Source organism: Nothobranchius furzeri, chromosome 8 (assembly GCF_043380555.1).
Source record: "Nothobranchius furzeri strain GRZ-AD chromosome 8, NfurGRZ-RIMD1, whole genome shotgun sequence".
Taxonomy (NCBI): Eukaryota; Metazoa; Chordata; class Actinopteri; order Cyprinodontiformes; family Nothobranchiidae; genus Nothobranchius; species Nothobranchius furzeri.
Genome location: NC_091748.1, coordinates 54,878,818 through 54,897,369, shown reverse-complemented (window position 1 = coordinate 54,897,369; position 18,552 = coordinate 54,878,818). Strand labels below are relative to the sequence as shown.

General features: G+C 43.5%; 2 pseudogenes; both read left to right on the top strand.

The window, feature by feature from the left end:
• Positions 1–5,675: 5,675 nt before the first annotated feature.
• Positions 5,676–7,787, top strand: LOC139071413 (uncharacterized; annotated as a pseudogene).
• A 5-nt stretch (positions 7,788–7,792) lies between these two features.
• On the top strand, positions 7,793–8,901 carry LOC139071412 (uncharacterized; annotated as a pseudogene).
• Positions 8,902–18,552: the final 9,651 nt, after the last annotated feature.

Genomic DNA, 18,552 nt, shown 5'->3' with positions numbered 1-18,552 from the left:
GCTCCGTTTATTGCCGCAACGATTCAGCGGCTGTGCCACAACTTAGTCCACACTTTTCTCAGAGATGTTCTTATTTTTCCATTTCTGTTTAGTGATATTTAAGCGTTGCATTATAATCGAGCTGTTACTTTAAACGTCTTGAATTACCATCAACATTTTAACGTAGCAACCTAAAATTACAAAGGTTCTGGTGGTTTGATCACTTTAAACAAAACATAAAAATACAGTAGATGTTATAAATACTGACTGGACCCTGTTGCCTGTATTTTAATACAATTGGCGTAATATAGTCCGGATGTCAAAAGTGTATAACTTTAAATGTATGTGTGACATATTTTACTCAAGGCTACAAAACTAATTATTTAACAAAGAGTGTTCCTTTCTGTCTCATGCATTGATATTTATGATGAAACAACACAGCTGAATTTTGTAAGGATCTCAGTGAAGAGATAGAACCCTCTCCATGTCTCTGGAGATCTTAAATAGTAAATATTTTAATTTTATTTATTATCAATATATGTGTGTGTGTACAGTATATATATATATATATATATATATATATATATATATATATATACAGGCCATTTACCATTTAAATGGCCTTATTTGATATAGCGCCTTCTAGAGTCCTAGAACCCTCCAAGGCGCTATACAACACAGTCAGTAATTCACCCATTCACACACTGGTGGGGATGAACTACAATGTAGCCACAGCTGCCCTGGGGCGCACTGACAGAGGCGAGGCTGCCGAGCACTGGCGCCACTGGTCCCTCCGACCACCACCAGCTGGCAACGTGGGTTAAGTGTCTTGCCCAAGGACACAACGACAGCGACAGACTGACCTGGGCTCGAAACTGCAACCTTCCAATTGAGCACTTAACTCCTGTGCCACCGTCGCATATATATATATATATATATATATATATATATATATATATATATATATATATATATATATATATATATATATATATATAGTGTTTTCTTTATACGTCAAATGCTCTGCCCTCTAGTGGAACATCTAAGTACTACATGTGTCAAAGGCATGTTTTCTTACACCTTTAAAGCTTCTTTCCGGAGTCATTCTCTTATCTGATGTCACCATCTAGTGGCTGACAAGCACATCACACATAAAGTCTATTCCTCTGTTTGTTAAGATCGCGACTTCACGTTTCTGTTTTTAAATGTGCTTCTTAGCTGACAAATAGAGCTAAAACACGCTGTTTTACGAGTAATATTCTCATGTCATGTTGTGTTTTCATATTTTTATACTTTAGAGACTTACTTGTCTGTGAAAAGTTCATCAGCTCTGCATCAACTGAGGTATTCCTTAAATTTGAAGCAAATAAGCGGTAGTCTAACACAATTGGTTAGCTCTGGTTGGCGCTCAGTTCCCTATTGAATGGAGCTCTGCGGGGCAGGGGGCGTGCTTAGCAAAAAAAAAAAAAAAGACGGGTTGCTTACATTTTATCACAGTTCATGATGAGATAATCACTTACGGGTTTCTGAAAAAATCGAAAACTCCGGAATGCAGCTTTAATTTTTACATTGTTGCATAATAGGGAGCCTAAGTCTCCTCCTATTCCGGTCAGCTCATGGGTCCCCGGAAGAGCAAAAAAGTTAATGCAAGTCAATGAGGCTGAAAGAGATTTTTTCTAATCCACTTTGCCTAAGACTCTGGATCGCACACATGTTGTACTGCAATTTAAATGAAAAGTAGTGATGGGTGTTTTGACCACACCAGTCACATGCTTTGAGATTTCTCAGCTTGTAAATGTTTGTAATTAGTATGACTACAAACTAGAAATCAGCACGTCACATTCATGACATCACCACATGATCTCCTCTCCCCTAGCGTAGCTGCTACCTAACAAATAGCCAGATTTATGGTGTTTTTTTTCCTCCTGAAGGAAGGATTTGAAGTTTGCTGAACTTACAGCCATTTTCCCTGTTTTTCTTCGTGTCTGGTTCGATGATGTCAGTTTCGTGAAGCGCATCTGTAGTCCTGGACTTATTTTCACACAAAACCTAAAATAATGTTGTTGCACTTTCTTGGTATCAAAAAGCTTTTTTAAAATTCACAGACATCGTATGTGAAATCCATGGCACATGAGAAGCGGAATTAGAAAATAGCGTTTTTAGCCCCATTGACTTGCATTCATTTTGTCGTTTTTCCAGGGACCCAATGTCCGGAAGTAGATGGGCGTGACTTAGACTCCCTACTACATCATAAAATGCATTAAATAAGCATATTATTGTTATTATAACATCAAGGCCACTTTGGCAAATCTACACAACAAGCTAAGTTTTGAACACAATCCCCCCCCCCCCCCCCCCCCAGACATTTCAGCTGTTAACCAGCCACCTGCATTTCAAGAGGAAACGAGATAGCGCTAAACACCGGTTGCCCTTTTCGAGGTCCAAATGTCTCTTGTCGTCCATGACTTGAAATGGTGTTTTCCTTTTTAAGACTCTGGTAGTTTGTCCTAAAGTTGAAGTGGTAGCAGCCAGCTGTTTCTCCTTCTCTGATATTACTGAGCTGTGAATCTTTCACACCAGTGGGGTTCTGTTGCTAAATACCCGAGTACGTAATGAGTGGGGGATGCAGGGAAGTGCAGAAGTGCTGTGGTTTGGAGATACAACCAGATGGTCATATAATTGCTTTCAGTCCTAAACGTGTTATTGACGGAAGATTTTTGACAAATGCTAAAGAACCACTTTATCATTTTTCTTCATTTTTTTATCTTCACAATATATTTATAGGTATACTGTGTTATAAGGTTGTTAAGAGGCATGAAAAAATGTTTTAAGCTAATTAGCCATTGTAGCTTTAACCAATAAATAGCCTAATAAAAATATAGTTTTCGATTATATTGACATATCTGTTTTAAAGGGTTAATGTAAAGTGACACGTTTACCTGATTTTAAACAGGGTAACCACCATATCCATACCATACCACTTTATTAATACAGCATGGGAGCTGACCAAGGCGCCTCGGTCAACGACACAAAACAAATTAAAACCCAATCACAATACAGGTAAAAAGGTGCATTCATTGTAAATTAAAACTATACATAAAAACAGATAAAACCAAACTGTTGGAGATCAACTTATATTCATCCATATCACCTGACTGAACCAAAAGTTGTATCTCTGAGGGGTTTGCTCTCACAGTTGAATAGGGCTATTTTGAAATATTTTGAGCTTTTTTTTTCAGATTTGGTTTAAACTTTAGAATAAAAGCACGTGTCTGAATAAAAGGCTGTGATTTTCTTTATTTTGTCACATTAGACGGCACTGTTGGTAAATGATACATTTATAGAATTCCAGCTGGTTAGCTGACCATGCCACAAAATGCCACACAAACATTAGTTTCCACATGTCTCTAAACAGTTCACTGTTCTGTTTTGTATTTCAGAGACTTTTGATCATAAATCAGTAAAACTGTATCAGGAGAGTGTATAAAGTTAACAACCAGCTCCCTCCCCCTTCACTGAGACCACTCGTCCCTTATGGCCCACCACTCAAGATGGGGCCACAAAGGCAGGAGCACTTGCCTCCTGTTTCTTTCAGCGCTTGTTAACTCTCTGCTTTGTGTGAGGAAGAAAAAGCTGTCTGCTAAAAGAGCAGCAAGCTGTTTTCTGAAAGACTCTACAGGTGGTTTAAAGAGATTAATTGTGTCAGAGTTTATCATGTTTAACTTAGGACTTTAGGGCACAAATCACAGTTGACTTTTGTTTTTTCATTTTTATTTTTTTTATTTTAAGCAAATTATCCAACTGTTATTGTGTTAAAAACATTAAAGGTTAATCTCAGCTTTTGAAACAGCCCGATCACTCCCCTTTTTAAATGCCATTGCCATTTATTTGTCAGAACTGTCCTCACTACCACAACTGTAAATACATCAGAGCTATTGTCCAACAAAAGTGAGAAGTGTGGCTGAATGTAGGACAGTATGTATTCAGAATATAATGTAACATGTAAAAGCAGAACAGAAGTCGTGTTTCCGTCATGTCCTGTGTCCTCTTGTTCCCTTTCAGTCGATTCACTCGGTACAACGAAGGTACTGTGGGACATCACGCCCTCGTGTGGCCTGGCTGAAGACACATTTAATCACGCCTGTAAAGCCTGATTTATGCTTCTCCGTCTGCGTCAGTGCGGAGCACACGCAACGCCATTATCCGTCCTTGCGTAGGGATCCGGCAGGCACGCAAGTACGTACGGAGTCGAGCCCACTTTTTTAAACATCCGTCGAACGAGACAAATTACGCAAGCTTGTGATTGGTTAGGACGCCGCTGTTGTTTACAGCGCCACCATTGCAAAGAAAGCCGAGTTTAACAAGCGGCAGACACAGAGAAGCTTGAAGAATACCTCTCGAAAAAACTCTAAAAATATGAACGTTTCATCCTCCCGTGACTGGAGGAGTGAAAAGATGTGCAGCAAGCGTTTTATTTGTGGATGGAAATGACAGGAAACGTGGGTTTAGAGGTGGGGAGCGCATGAAGCGGTGGGAGAATGAGAGACAACTATGTCCGTGTTAAAAGTCTCTTATATACACAAAAAACACAATATAAACACACTATCTTGGACCGATACATGACAGGATACCACAGAACAGCGCTACGCCCTCTGTGGTCCTGCCGGGCAATTGCTTTGCAACCCTCTCCAGGACACGGAGAAGTGAAAAAGCAAAACGCTTCCGTCAATCCGTGCGTGTCTGTCCCTTGCGGAGCTGACGGAGAAGCATAAACCAGGCTTAAGGCAAATGAAAGTGACGCTGCGTGGAGGCACCGCCCTCCACTTATAAGCTACCATGCCACTGTCATTCCTCAGTTCTTACGCTCTTCACCTCGCTGAGAAAACATCGGACAACTAGCTGCGCTATTGAAAGATAGCTTAACCGCTCTCTGACTGGACTGCCTTCTGGCTAGCATTCCCGCCCCCTTAGCGCTATCTTTTGTGGCTATTCAGCTTCTCCACTTCGTTCTGCTGTGTGTCTCGCAATGAGCACCGTGTCGGACGTCGCTTCACGGAAAGGCACTTCGCGCCCCTGTCCTCAGGGCTGTGGATTCTCTCTTCATGAGAAGGACTTACACAAAGTGTGCCCGGTTTGTCTGGGAATTCTCCACGCCACGCTTGTGGACCCGGAGGCCTGCGAGTTCTGTTGCCGACTCCGCAGTCCCACGCTCAAACGGCGCATGAAGCTCCTACAACATCTCCTGGGAGACTCTGAAGTTTCGCAGTGGCTGTGGCTGACTCTTTCTAATGTCCCCGACAGGAACAGGGCTAACTACCTGGACGAGCCTGTTTCGCCCAGTGGTCTGTTTGGTCAGTCCCTCTACGCTATTCAGACAAAGTTCGAGGCCCAGCGGAAACAGACTGAGGCGCTATGCTCCATCATCCCCAGGCGGGAAGGGTGGCGCACGGCACCTGGGTCCGACAGGAAGAACCTGACCTCTCCTCCACCTCAGAGGACAGCCTCTCCAGCGGCAGCAAAGGGCTTGGTCCCAGCTCGGACCCTGTCTTTCCCTCTTTCCCTCTTCGCCACTCCGCTTGGAATAAAGGCCCTCCTGGGGAGTCACAGAAATTCTCTGTGAGCCGCAAGAAGAAACAGTCGTCCTGATCCCGGGACCCACCTTGTTTGGGTTTTGAACCCTGTTGGGAAGCAATGCAATGTGTCTCAACAATGCTTCTCAAATTGGTCCCATAAAGCTGCGTCAACCCGCTCCGCTGGTGAACGACAGCTCAATTTTCACATCGAATCCTGTCTGCAATCGGCCTCTGTGGGAGCGGGAAAAGCTGTGTTCTCCCGCTCTGCTGGAGAACAGCAACTTTCCTCCGGTGGCAGACATGATGTTCAGAAAGCCTCCCTTTCCGGTAGAGGGCAGCAGCTCCCCTACCAGGGCGCTGAGCGGTTGCCTCGTGGCGAAACTTCACCTCTGGCGAGCATGCGCAGTGTCCCCCTGGGTCGAGCGCACAGTTGCCATGGGTTACCGACTGCAGTTCCTGGTCAAACCACCCGTATCTACCTCTGTTGTGCAGACATGTGTAAATACCGAAGCTGCGGTCGTGTTACAGAAGGAAATTCAGACTCTACTGTTGAAAGGAGCTATTCGAGCGGTCCCTGTCGAGGTCACAAACAAAGGTTGGTACAGCCGCTACTTTGTTGTCCCGAAAAAGGGGGGCAGACTTCACCCTGTTTTGGATCTGCATGTGTTAAACACGTATCTGCGCACGTACAGGTTCAAAATGCTAACACTCAAACAGCTACTGGATACAGTCAGTCCCAGAGATTGGTTTACTACGATCGATCTCACAGATGCTTATTTCCATGTGGGAATCCACCCCGATCACAGGCGGTTCCTGCGATTTGCTTTCGAAGGGAAGGCCTACGAGTACATGGTTCTGCCTTTTGGGTTAGCTCTCCCCGCACCTTTTCGAAATGTGTGGAAGCCGCACTAGCCCCCCTAAGGGAGGAGGGCTTCCGGATCCTTGGTTACCTAGACGACTGGGCTCTAGTAGAGAGTCCCCGAACACAGGCAGAAGCTCACACTGCACAGGTACTTTCCCACGTTCAAGCCCTGGGGTTTTCCGTGAACTACAGAAAGAAGTTTCTAGTTCCGAGTCAGAGTTTCTCCTTCCTTGGGCTGGAAATTTGCTCTCGGTCAAGCAGAGCGTGTCTCTCGGACTAGCGAATAGCCGTGCTATGCAGTTGCTTAGCGCGCTTTCAGCTGGGAGCCAGACTAACACTCCACAGCTCTACAGTTGCTGGGGAGGATGGCTTCCTCCATAGCCGTGGTGCCTCTCGGACAGTTAAAAATGCGACATTTCCAGCGTTTGGTCCGCTCTCATCATCTCCATCCTTCACGTCATCTCCACCGGAGGTTGACGGTCACCAGAGCCTGCATGGTAGCTCTCCTCTCATGGAGAGAACCAGGGCTGTTCTGCCAGGGTTCCCCTATCGGGAGGGTGTCAGAACGCATAGTGGTGACCACAGATGCTTCCCTCAGAGGCTGGAGGGGGGCTCCGTGTGGGGATTTGGCGGTGAGAGGGGTATGGTCCTCGACTCAGTCAAGGTTCCATATCAACTTTCTGGAACTGTTAACCGTGTTTCTGACCCTGAAACTTTTCAGTCATCACCTGAGAGGACAAGTGCTGGTGCACACAGACAACACAATTGTGGTGTCATATGTAAACAGACAGGCAGGAAAACGTTCTCTTCCTCTACTGAATCTGACCCACACATTGCTGCACTGGTGCAATCTGAATCTCCTGTCCCTCAGAGCAGCTTATGTTCCCAGGTACCTCAACCACGGGGCAGATTTGCTCTCCAGGGGCGGACCTCTGTCAAAGGAATGGAGGCTCCACCCCAAGGTGGTGTCCCAGATTTGGCTGAGGTTCGACAGGGCAGTGGTGGATCTGTTTGCGTCAAACGCAAACACACACTATCCCCTGTTCTTTTCCCTGACGGATCAGACTGCTCCAATGGGATCAGATGCTCTGGCGCACCCTTGGCCCAACGTTCTCCTCTACGCTTTTCCGCCGGTGGAACTGATTTCAGCAGTACTGGAGAGAGTGCGCAAGTCGAGCACATCTCTGAATTTGTTGGCCCCTCAGTGGCCCACAAAGTCTTGGTACCCAGAGATCATCAGTCTGATGATAGCCCCCCCCCCCCCCACACACACACACACACACACACACACACACACCCCACACCCATGGAAGCTCCCCATCAGACAGGACCTTCTGTCACAGGCACAAGGGGAAGTGCTGCACCCTCGCCCACATCTATGGAAGCTGCAGGCCTACCTACTGAAGGGTCCAACCTGTTAGCTACAGGTCTTCCCCCGGCTGTGGTGAATACCATTCAGAGCTCAAGAGCATGCTCCACTAGGGGTTTATATGCCTATGAGTGGAAGGCTTTTTAAGTGTGGTGTCTGAGCAGGTCAGTAGTTCCCTCACAGAGTTCCATTGTGGACATTCTGTCATTTCTACAGGATCTGCTGGACAAGGGCTTATCATTCCCCACTTTAAAGGTCTACCTAGAAGCCATTTCGGCTTGCCATGAATCTTTTAATGGAGTTTCTCCTGGCGCTCACCCTTTAGCCGTTCGGTTCATGAAAGGGCTTCGCAGACCCGTTAATAGATCATCTGTCCCTTCTTGGGACCTTGCTTTGGTGATGGAGGCCCTGTGTGGTCCCCCATTTGAGCCTATTGAATCGATCAGTATGAAGCTTCTGTCTTATAAGACTGCTCTGCTCTTAGACCTCGTATCGGCTAAAAGGGTGGGAGACCTTCATGCTCTTTCAGTTCACCCTTCCTGTCTGAAAATGTCATCAGATGGAGCTAGGGGTCACTCTGCAACTGAACGCTGCATATTTGCCTAAGGTCATCCCGCTCAACTACGGTTCCATGACCATTGAGCTTTTGGGCTTCAGTAGTCCTCCTTTTGCCTCTGAGGAGCAGAGGAGACTGCATTGTCTGTGCCTGGTTCGTGCTCTGCAGGCTTATATAAATTACACTCAGAGTATCAGTAAAACAGACCAACTGTTTGTGTGTTTCGCCAAACCCTCCATGGCTAAAGCTTTGTCAAAGCAAAAACATTCTCATTGGATTGTGGAGGCCATTTCCCTGTGTTACAGCGTCACTGGCTCCCAGCTCACCCTAGGGATCAGGGCACACTCTACTAGGGGTGTGGCTGCTTCTTGGGCGCTGTTTAAAGGTGTTTCAGTTGGTGACATTTGCTCAGCTGCAAGCTGGGCTACACCCCACACCTTTGTGAGGTTTTACAGCTTGGATGTTTTGGCCCCTTCGGTGGCCCATGCAGTTCTCTCTGCTGGATCTGACTTGCCATCTTAGGTTGCAATGTCAGGCCAGGTTTGATAGCTGCTCATGGGGCGTTTCGATAGGTCCCATAGTACCTTTGTTGTACCGAGTGAATCGACTGAAAGGGAATGTTAGGTTATGCATATAACCACTGTTCCCTGAAGGAGAGGAACAAGGTACAATGCAGGGCTACCCCATTTCACAGCCCAGCTCTGTGAAGAGCGGCCATCGAACTGAGGAATGACAGTGATGCGGTCGCTTATTAGTGGAGGGCGGGGCCTCCTCACAGCATCACTTTCATTTGCCTTACAGGCGTGATTAAATGTGTCTTCAGCCAGGCCACACGAGGGCGTGATGTCCTATAGTACCTTCCTTGTACCTCGTTCCTCTCCTTCAAAGAACAGTGGTTATATGCATAACCTAACGTCTCCCCTAGCCCCTTCATTCCTCATCCCTTAGTTTGTGTTTATATCTCAGCTGCCTCTTGGTTTTCCTACCTGCCCACTTATCCTCTCCCAGTCATCCTCAGCTATTCACTCCCCCAGATTCCTCCTCAGTTTTTCCCTTATGACCTTTGACCTCTGTATGTGTGTTTGTTTGTTTGTTTGTAGTGGTTTATGTTCCATTTTGCCCCAGCGTTTAGTTATTAGTGTCTTTATTAGGATTTCTTTGCCCCTCCAGTTCTTTATAGTATCTTTAGCTTCCTTTCTTATTCTGTTATTGTCATTAACCTGCCCACCCTGTTTGTTTACTTCATTTTCTAGTTTCACCCTTCCTTTTAGTTTCTAGTAATCTTCTTGTTTTGTTTTACAGTATTTTTGTTCTGTTTAGTCCAGTCTCCTAGTTGTCCTCCCATGTCTCTGGCCCAGTCCAAATACTCGCACTGCACCTTACGGTCCTCAGCAATGTGCACTTGGAGGAAGTGTACAGTATTGCATATACACAAGTGTGAAAATAATAGCCGATTTGGGACAGTGAGACATGTAATGCAACTCTCCAACAGAGAAACACTGGATTGTGATCATATATGTACACAATAATAAAATACTAAATTTTTTGACAATTATACGTGAAAATACATATTTTGAGTAAGGGTGCTTGAGCCATCGCACTTCCTTCTTCTCAATATCCCCATTCAGCAATGGATTGTGGGTAAAACCTGCTGAAGTCTGCATCAGTGCGGAGTGCGAATCAAGTGTGCAAAGACGCCAGGGGTAATCAGTTTTGGGTCTGGAGGGCTGGTATCCAGCACATAGTTTTAACTCTGTTTTAACACCTGGTTTCAATCAGGAGGTGATTAACAGGTTTTTGCAGAGCTTGATGAGCTGCTGCACAGGTGATTCAGCCATTGAATCAAGTGTGTTGGAGCAGAGTAACCACTAAAACGTGCTGGATACTCTCCGTGCTGGAGGCCCTCCAGGACCTGAATTGAATACCCCTGTCCTATGCACTTGCAACCCTGGACATGAACGCACAGTTGAGGGTGGAAGTGGTAGTACTGGGACTCCTCTACCTTCTCTACTTCAACAAACAAATCAACAGGTTCAGTCACACATTGCTTTTCGAAAAAGGTGCATATTATAATTGTGGCTGTATTTGCTTATTATCCTCACAGGCTGTCATCATTTTCATGCCAAAGTACAAAATAATTGTTGTTTGTTTTTGCAGTTTTAGTGTTTTTAGATGGTCCATTTTGTATTTGAACTGAATTTAAATGTAAACCACCACAATCAAATCCATCCATCCATCCATCTATCCATCCATCCATCCATCCATCCATCCATCCATCCATCCATCCATTTTCTTCCGCTTATCTGGAGTTTGGTCGCAGGGGCAGCAGCCCAAGTCAAGAGGCCCAGACTTTGCTCTCCCCAGCCACTTGGGCCAACTCTTCCAGGGGAATCCCAAGGCGTTCCATGGCCAGATGAAAGACATAGTCCCTCCAATGTGTCCTGGGTTTTCCTTTAGGCCTTGTCCCAGTTGGACATGCTGGGCAAACCTCATCAGGGAGGCATCTAGGAGGCATCCCAATCAGATGCCAGAGCCACTTCAAGCTTATAAAGATTCAAAAAGAAAGAGAATGCATTAGTTTTTACTTTTCTTTAAATTACATTAAGTTAATAAGTATTAGTATAACAGCTTTATAAACTGCATGAATAAAATACTTTTTGATCAAATGTGACTTGTGCAAGTTAATAGATTCCCTCTTTTAGCCAAAAGTTCTTCATGAATTCACAAAGTTATAACATGGATTTGACATATAAATGAAATCTTTCAGTAAATGTTCCAGACGCTGTTCATTTAGTTTCTCCCATATGGAGTAGGGCTAAAGATGATATGTTCAAAATATGGAGGGAACAAAATGTAATCATTTCTAATTCCATGCTGTCGTACTTTTTAAAACACAGAAACAGTTTCGTTACCTGTTTTGTCGCTACGTTTCGTCTGCAGCTGCAGACTTCCTCAGGCTGACGCTGATGGTGGCGTCACTTCCTTCTCCGTTTATCCGCGGGCAGCAGAGGACGTTGTCGCCCTCTGCTGCTCGCTCTCCCCTCTCCGACGATGCAGTCCCATGCGCGGTCCAACGTGTAAACTCCATCATCCCTGTTCATTGTCCCACATCCGCGTCTCCTTATCTCGATTGCTTCTTTTATCTATCTTTTGTATTTTTGTTGTTCGGTGTTTATGATCCATGTCTTGTCCCAGTCCATTATATGGTTTTCTCTTGTGCAGTGATCTGTTACGGCTGACTACTTTATTGTACTTTCTGCTTCTTCTTTTGCTGCTCTCGTGTGTTTTCGACTTGCCTCTTTCTCGCACTCCTTTCTATGTTCTATTGTTCGTGTGTTGAGTTGGCGTTCGGTTTCTCCTAAGTATGTTTGTATGTACAAACAGAAGATACATAAATGAGATGCAGACAAAGGACACGTGAGGGCGCTATGAGACACAAAAGGGGAATCTAGAGAGGGATGGAGAACATCAGGAGACACATGGGGAAAGACACAGATGCAGACCATGACACCTTTAGCATTTATTTATTTAATAAAACTCCAGTTTCAAACACCTGTCAATACATCGTGGTTGTAAGTAAACATCATACAAACCAATACTTATATATGAATTAAAAATAATTGTCCCCACCAGTCTCCAAACCACACTTATGTATATTGTTCCCACCAGTTTTAAAAACAAACCATCGCCTTTGCATACACCCCCAGCAGGTCCCTGGGGTCCAGTGACCAAAGCCTGCTGGTTGTGCAGAGCACCAGGCTAAAGACCAAAGGTGACAGATCATTTGCTGCTGTGGCCCCCAGACTCTGGAACTCTCTCCCCCTGAGCCTGAGATCAGTGGACTCAGTGGTCTTCTTAAAAAAGCAGCTGAAAACTCACCTGTTCAGGCTGGCTGTCACGTGACCTCCTATTTATCTTCCTCACTTCTCTTCATCTTGCTGTTTCTGTCAACTCTGTATTTTTTTGCCTCCGATTTTTATTTTTAATCTTAACCCTCTGATGCATGAATTATGAGATCTTCAACCATGATTTTTTAAACAATTTTTTTCGATCATCTTTAGGTGTGAATTAAACAAATTTCGACAAATATTTTTTGTGACATTTTGTTAATTTACAAATAATTTATTACATGTCCACCTCAGTGGACAGCGTGCATTCTGAACATGAAATATGTTGGCTTGCCTTACTGAAGTCCAAATGGAGGGGCTCACATGCAATAAAGTCTTCAACAGCTGTGCTTAATAGCAAAAATAAATAAATAACTATTTTCAGTACCTGTCCACTGTAGTGACCATTATGCATCAAAGGGTTAATTTCTTTTCACCAATTTTTATCATAATTTTAAATCAACGTGTATTTTTTCTAGTGAAGCACTTTGCGATTTTTGTCTAGAGGCGTTACATTTTTAACCCTTTGATGCATGAATTATGAAATCTTCAACCATGATTTTTTTAAACAATTTTTTTCATTCATCTTTAGGTGTGAATGAAACATATTTCATATTTACATATTTTTTGTAACATTTAATTTACACATAGTGTATTACATGTCCACCTCAGTGGACAGCGTGCATTCTGAACATGAAATATGTTGGCTTGACTTACTGAAGTACAAATGGAGGGGCTCAAATGCAATAAAGTCTTCAACAGCTGTGCTTAACAGCAAAAATAAATAAATAACAATTTTGAGTACCTGTCCACTGTAGTGACCATTATGCATCAAAGGGTTAAAATCCTTCTGCTTCTTTTTCTGTTTCTTCTTCTTTTGCTTCTCCTTCTTCTTATTCTACTTCTGCTTCTTCTTCTTCTTCTCCTTTGCTTCTTCTGCTTCTGCTGCTTCCTCTCCTGCTTCTTCTTATTCTACTTCTTATTCTGCTTTGTCTTCTTCTGCTTCTACTTCTGCTTCTTCTCCTTCTGCTTCTGCTGCTTCTTCTCCTGCTTCTGCTGCTTCTTCTCCTTCTGCTTCTTCTGCTTCTGCTGCTTCTTCTCCTGCTTCTTCTTATTCTACTTCTGCTTCTGCTTTGTCTCCTTCTGCTTCTACTTCTGCTTCTGCTGCTTCTTCTCCTGCTTCTTCCTCTCCTGCTTCTTCTTATGCTGCTTCTGCTTTGTCTTCTTCTGCTTCTACTTCTGCTTCTTCTGCTTCTGCTGCTTCTTCTCCTGCTTCTTCTTATTCTACTTCTTATTCTACTTCTGCTTCTTCTGCTTCTGCTGCTTCTTCTGCTTCTACTTCTGCTTCTTCTGCTTCTGCTGCTTCTTCTCCTGCTTCTTCTTATTCTACTTCTGCTTCTTCTGCTTCTGCTGCTTCTTCTTCTTCTTCTGCTTCTACTTCTGCTTCTTCTGCTTCTGCTTTGTCTTCTCCTGCTTCTTCTTATTCTACTTCTTATTCTGCTTCTCCTTCTTTTTCTGTTTCTTCTTCTCCTGCTTCTTCCTCTCCTGCTTCTTCTTATTCTGCTTCTGCTTTGTCTTCTTCTGCTTCTACTTCTGCTTCTGCTGCTTCTTCTCCTGCTTCTTCTTATTCTACTTCTGCTTCTGCTTCTTCTGCTTCTACTTCTGCTGCTTTGTCTTCCTCTGCTTCTACTTCTGCTTCTGCTGCTTCTTCTCCTTCTGCTTCTGCTGCTTCTTCTCCTGCTTCTTCTTATTCTACTTCTTATTCTGCTTTGTCTTCTTCTGCTTCTACTTCTGCTTCTTCTGCTTCTGCTTCTTCTTCTTCTTCTTCTTCTTCTGCTTCTACTTCTGCTTCTTCTGCTTTGTCTTCTCCTGCTTCTTCTTATTCTACTTCTTATTCTGCTTCTCCTTCTTTTTCTGTTTCTTCTTCTTTTGCTTCTTCTCCTGCTTCTTCTTATTCTACTTCTGCTTCTGCTTTGTCTCCTTCTGCTTCTACTTCTGCTTCTACTGCTTCTTCTCCTGCTTCTTCCTCTCCTGCTTCTTCTTATGCTGCTTCTGCTTTGTCTTCTTCTGCTTCTACTTCTGCTTCTTCTGCTGCTTCTTCTCCTGCTTCTTCTTATTCTACTTCTGCTTCTGCTGCTTCTTCTCCTGGTTCTTCTTATTCTACTTCTGCTTCTGCTGCTTCTTCTGCTTCTTCTTCTTCTTCTTCTTCTTCTTCTGCTTCTACTTCTGCTTCTTCTGCTTCTGCTTTGTCTTCTCCTGCTTCTTCTTATTCTACTTCTTATTCTGCTTCTCCTTCTTTTTCTGTTTCTTCTTCTTTTGCTTCTTCTCCTGCTTCTTCTTATCCTACTTATGCTTCTGCTTTGTCTCCTTCTGCTTCTACTTCTGCTTCTACTGCTTCTTCTCCTGCTTCTTCCTCTCCTGCTTCTTCTTATGCTGCTTCTGCTTTGTCTTCTTCTGCTTCTACTTCTGCTTCTTCTGCTTCTGTTGCTTCTTCTCCTGCTTCTTCTTATTCTACTGCTTATTCTGTTTCTCCTTTTTCTGTTTCTTCTTCTTTTGCTTCTTCTCCTTCTGCTTCTTCCTATTCTACTTCTGCTTCTGCTTTGTCTTCTTCTGCTTCTACTTCTTCTGTGCTGCTTCTCTTGCTTCTCCTTCTGCTTCTACTTTTGCTTCATCATCTTCTGCTTCTGCTGCTTCTTCTCCTGCTTTTTCTTGTTCTACTTCTTATTCTGCTTTGTCTCCTTCTGCTGCTTCTTCTTATTCTACTTCTGCTTCTTCTTCTGCTGCTGCTTCTGCTTCATCATCCTCTGCTTCTGCTTCTTCTTCTTCTTCTGCTTCTACTTCTGCTTCTTCTGCTTCTGCTTTGTCTTCTCCTGCTTCTTCTTATTCTACTTCTTATTCTGCTTCTCCTTCTTTTTCTGTTTCTTCTTCTTTTGCTTCTTCTCCTGCTTCTTCTTATCCTACTTATGCTTCTGCTTTGTCTCCTTCTGCTTCTACTTCTGCTTCTACTGCTTCTTCTCCTGCTTCTTCCTCTCCTGCTTCTTCTTATGCTGCTTCTGCTTTGTCTTCTTCTGCTTCTACTTCTGCTTCTTCTGCTTCTGCTGCTTCTTCTCCTGCTTCTTCTTATTCTACTTCTGCTTCTTCTGCTTCTGCTGCTTCTTCTCCTGCTTCTTCTGCTTCTACTTCTGCTTCTTCTGCTTCTGCTGCTTCTTCTCCTGCTTCTTCTTATTCTACTTCTGCTTCTGCTGCTTCTGCTTCTGCTTCTTCTTCTGCTTCTACTTCTGCTTCTTCTGCTTCTGTTGCTTCTTCTCCTGCTTCTTCTTATTCTACTGCTTATTCTGTTTCTCCTTTTTCTGTTTCTTCTTCTTTTGCTTCTTCTCCTTCTGCTTCTTCCTATTCTACTTCTGCTTCTGCTTTGTCTTCTTCTGCTTCTACTTCTTCTGTGCTGCTTCTCTTGCTTCTCCTTCTGCTTCTACTTTTGCTTCATCATCTTCTGCTTCTGCTGCTTCTTCTCCTGCTTTTTCTTGTTCTACTTCTTATTCTGCTTTGTCTCCTTCTGCTGCTTCTTCTTATTCTACTTCTGCTTCTTCTTCTGCTGCTGCTTCTGCTTCATCATCCTCTGCTTCTGCTTCTTCTTCTTCTTCTGCTTCTACTTCTGCTTCTTCTGCTTCTGCTTTGTCTTCTCCTGCTTCTTCTTATTCTACTTCTTATTCTGCTTCTCCTTCTTTTTCTGTTTCTTCTTCTTTTGCTTCTTCTCCTGCTTCTTCTTATCCTACTTATGCTTCTGCTTTGTCTCCTTCTGCTTCTACTTCTGCTTCTACTGCTTCTTCTCCTGCTTCTTCCTCTCCTGCTTCTTCTTATGCTGCTTCTGCTTTGTCTTCTTCTGCTTCTACTTCTGCTTCTTCTGCTTCTGCTGCTTCTTCTCCTGCTTCTTCTTATTCTACTTCTGCTTCTTCTGCTTCTGCTGCTTCTTCTCCTGCTTCTTCTGCTTCTACTTCTGCTTCTTCTGCTTCTGCTGCTTCTTCTCCTGCTTCTTCTTATTCTACTTCTGCTTCTGCTGCTTCTTCTTCTGCTTCTGCTTCTTCTTCTGCTTCTACTTCTGCTTCTTCTGCTTCTGTTGCTTCTTCTCCTGCTTCTTCTTATTCTACTGCTTATTCTGTTTCTCCTTTTTCTGTTTCTTCTTCTTTTGCTTCTTCTCCTTCTGCTTCTTCCTATTCTACTTCTGCTTCTGCTTTGTCTTCTTCTGCTTCTACTTCTTCTGTGCTGCTTCTCTTGCTTCTCCTTCTGCTTCTACTTTTGCTTCATCATCTTCTGCTTCTGCTGCTTCTTCTCCTGCTTTTTCTTGTTCTACTTCTTATTCTGCTTTGTCTCCTTCTGCTGCTTCTTCTTATTCTACTTCTGCTTCTTCTTCTGCTGCTGCTTCTGCTTCATCATCCTCTGCTTCTGCTTCTTCTTCTTCTTCTGCTTCTACTTCTGCTTCTTCTGCTTCTGCTTTGTCTTCTCCTGCTTCTTCTTATTCTACTTCTTATTCTGCTTCTCCTTCTTTTTCTGTTTCTTCTTCTTTTGCTTCTTCTCCTGCTTCTTCTTATCCTACTTATGCTTCTGCTTTGTCTCCTTCTGCTTCTACTTCTGCTTCTACTGCTTCTTCTCCTGCTTCTTCCTCTCCTGCTTCTTCTTATGCTGCTTCTGCTTTGTCTTCTTCTGCTTCTACTTCTGCTTCTTCTGCTTCTGCTGCTTCTTCTCCTGCTTCTTCTTATTCTACTTCTGCTTCTTCTGCTTCTGCTGCTTCTTCTCCTGCTTCTTCTGCTTCTACTTCTGCTTCTTCTGCTTCTGCTGCTTCTTCTCCTGCTTCTTCTTATTCTACTTCTGCTTCTGCTGCTTCTTCTTCTGCTTCTGCTTCTTCTTCTGCTTCTTCTTATTCTACTTCTGCTTCTGCTGCTTCTTCTTCTGCTTCTGCTTCTTCTTCTTCTTCTGCTTCTTCTTATTCTACTTCTGCTTCTGCTGCTTCTTCTTCTGCTTCTGCTTCTTCTCCTGCTTCTTCTTATTCTACTTCTGCTTCTGCTGCTTCTTCTTCTGCTTCTGCTTCTTCTTCTGCTTCTTCTTATTCTACTTCTGCTTCTGCTGCTTCTTCTTCTGCTTCTGCTTCTTCTCCTGCTTCTTCTTATTCTACTTCTGCTTCTGCTGCTTCTTCTTCTGCTTCTGCTTCTTCTTCTGCTTCTACTTCTGCTTCTTCTGCTTCTGTTGCTTCTTCTCCTGCTTCTTCTTATTCTACTGCTTATTCTGTTTCTCCTTTTTCTGTTTCTTCTTCTTTTGCTTCTTCTCCTTCTGCTTCTTCCTATTCTACTTCTGCTTCTGCTTTGTCTTCTTCTGCTTCTACTTCTTCTGTGCTGCTTCTCTTGCTTCTCCTTCTGCTTCTACTTTTGCTTCATCATCTTCTGCTTCTGCTGCTTCTTCTCCTGCTTTTTCTTGTTCTACTTCTTATTCTGCTTTGTCTCCTTCTGCTGCTTCTTCTTATTCTACTTCTGCTTCTTCTGCTGCTGCTGCTTCTGCTTCATCATCTTCTGCTTCTACTGCTTCTGCTGCTTCTTCTTGTTCTTCTTATTCTGCTTCTCCTTCTGCTGCTTCTTCTGCTCCTTCTGTTTCTGCTTCTTCATATTATACATCTGCTTCTTCTTATTCTACTTCTTCTTCTGCTTCTGCTGCTTCTCCTCCTCCTCCTCCTCCTCCTCCTCCTTCTTCTGCTTCTTCTTCCAACACTGAAGAACAAGCACGTTAAAAATCTCATATTCAACATTACATAATGGCAAACAATCAAATTGTGTTTGGTATAAATTAATTTAATACAAAGAAGGGATGTATTAACCAAGACAAAGGTTGCTAAAATGTTCCAATCCAACAAGTTTGTTTGTAGGCTGATGACTAAATAAAATAAAAATGTTATCTAAGTGGAAGCTGGTCTGGAAAACCTCAAAAGGACAAATATTTCAGGAATTAGATAAGTCCTACACTATACTAGAGTGTCTTTTTTGAAAGGACAAATATTCAGACCATAGTAACTTATTAACCTATTCATAAAGTAGTAAATGGCTGTGTCTTGTAATCTGTAGTTTGTCAGTAAACTAATAAAGTTCAGAAGAGCAAGTTCAATTTAGCATACGTGTTTTTAATTTTTGTCTTTTCTCACGGATTTAATGTGTAGCACAACAAACAGCCACATTCACATGAGTGGCCGTGTTCAGACACCATGACAGTGTGGCTGACCTAGGATCTGAATCAGGAACTGGGAACGGAACCACAAGCCACCACTGTGTTGTGGCAGGAAGCACTAC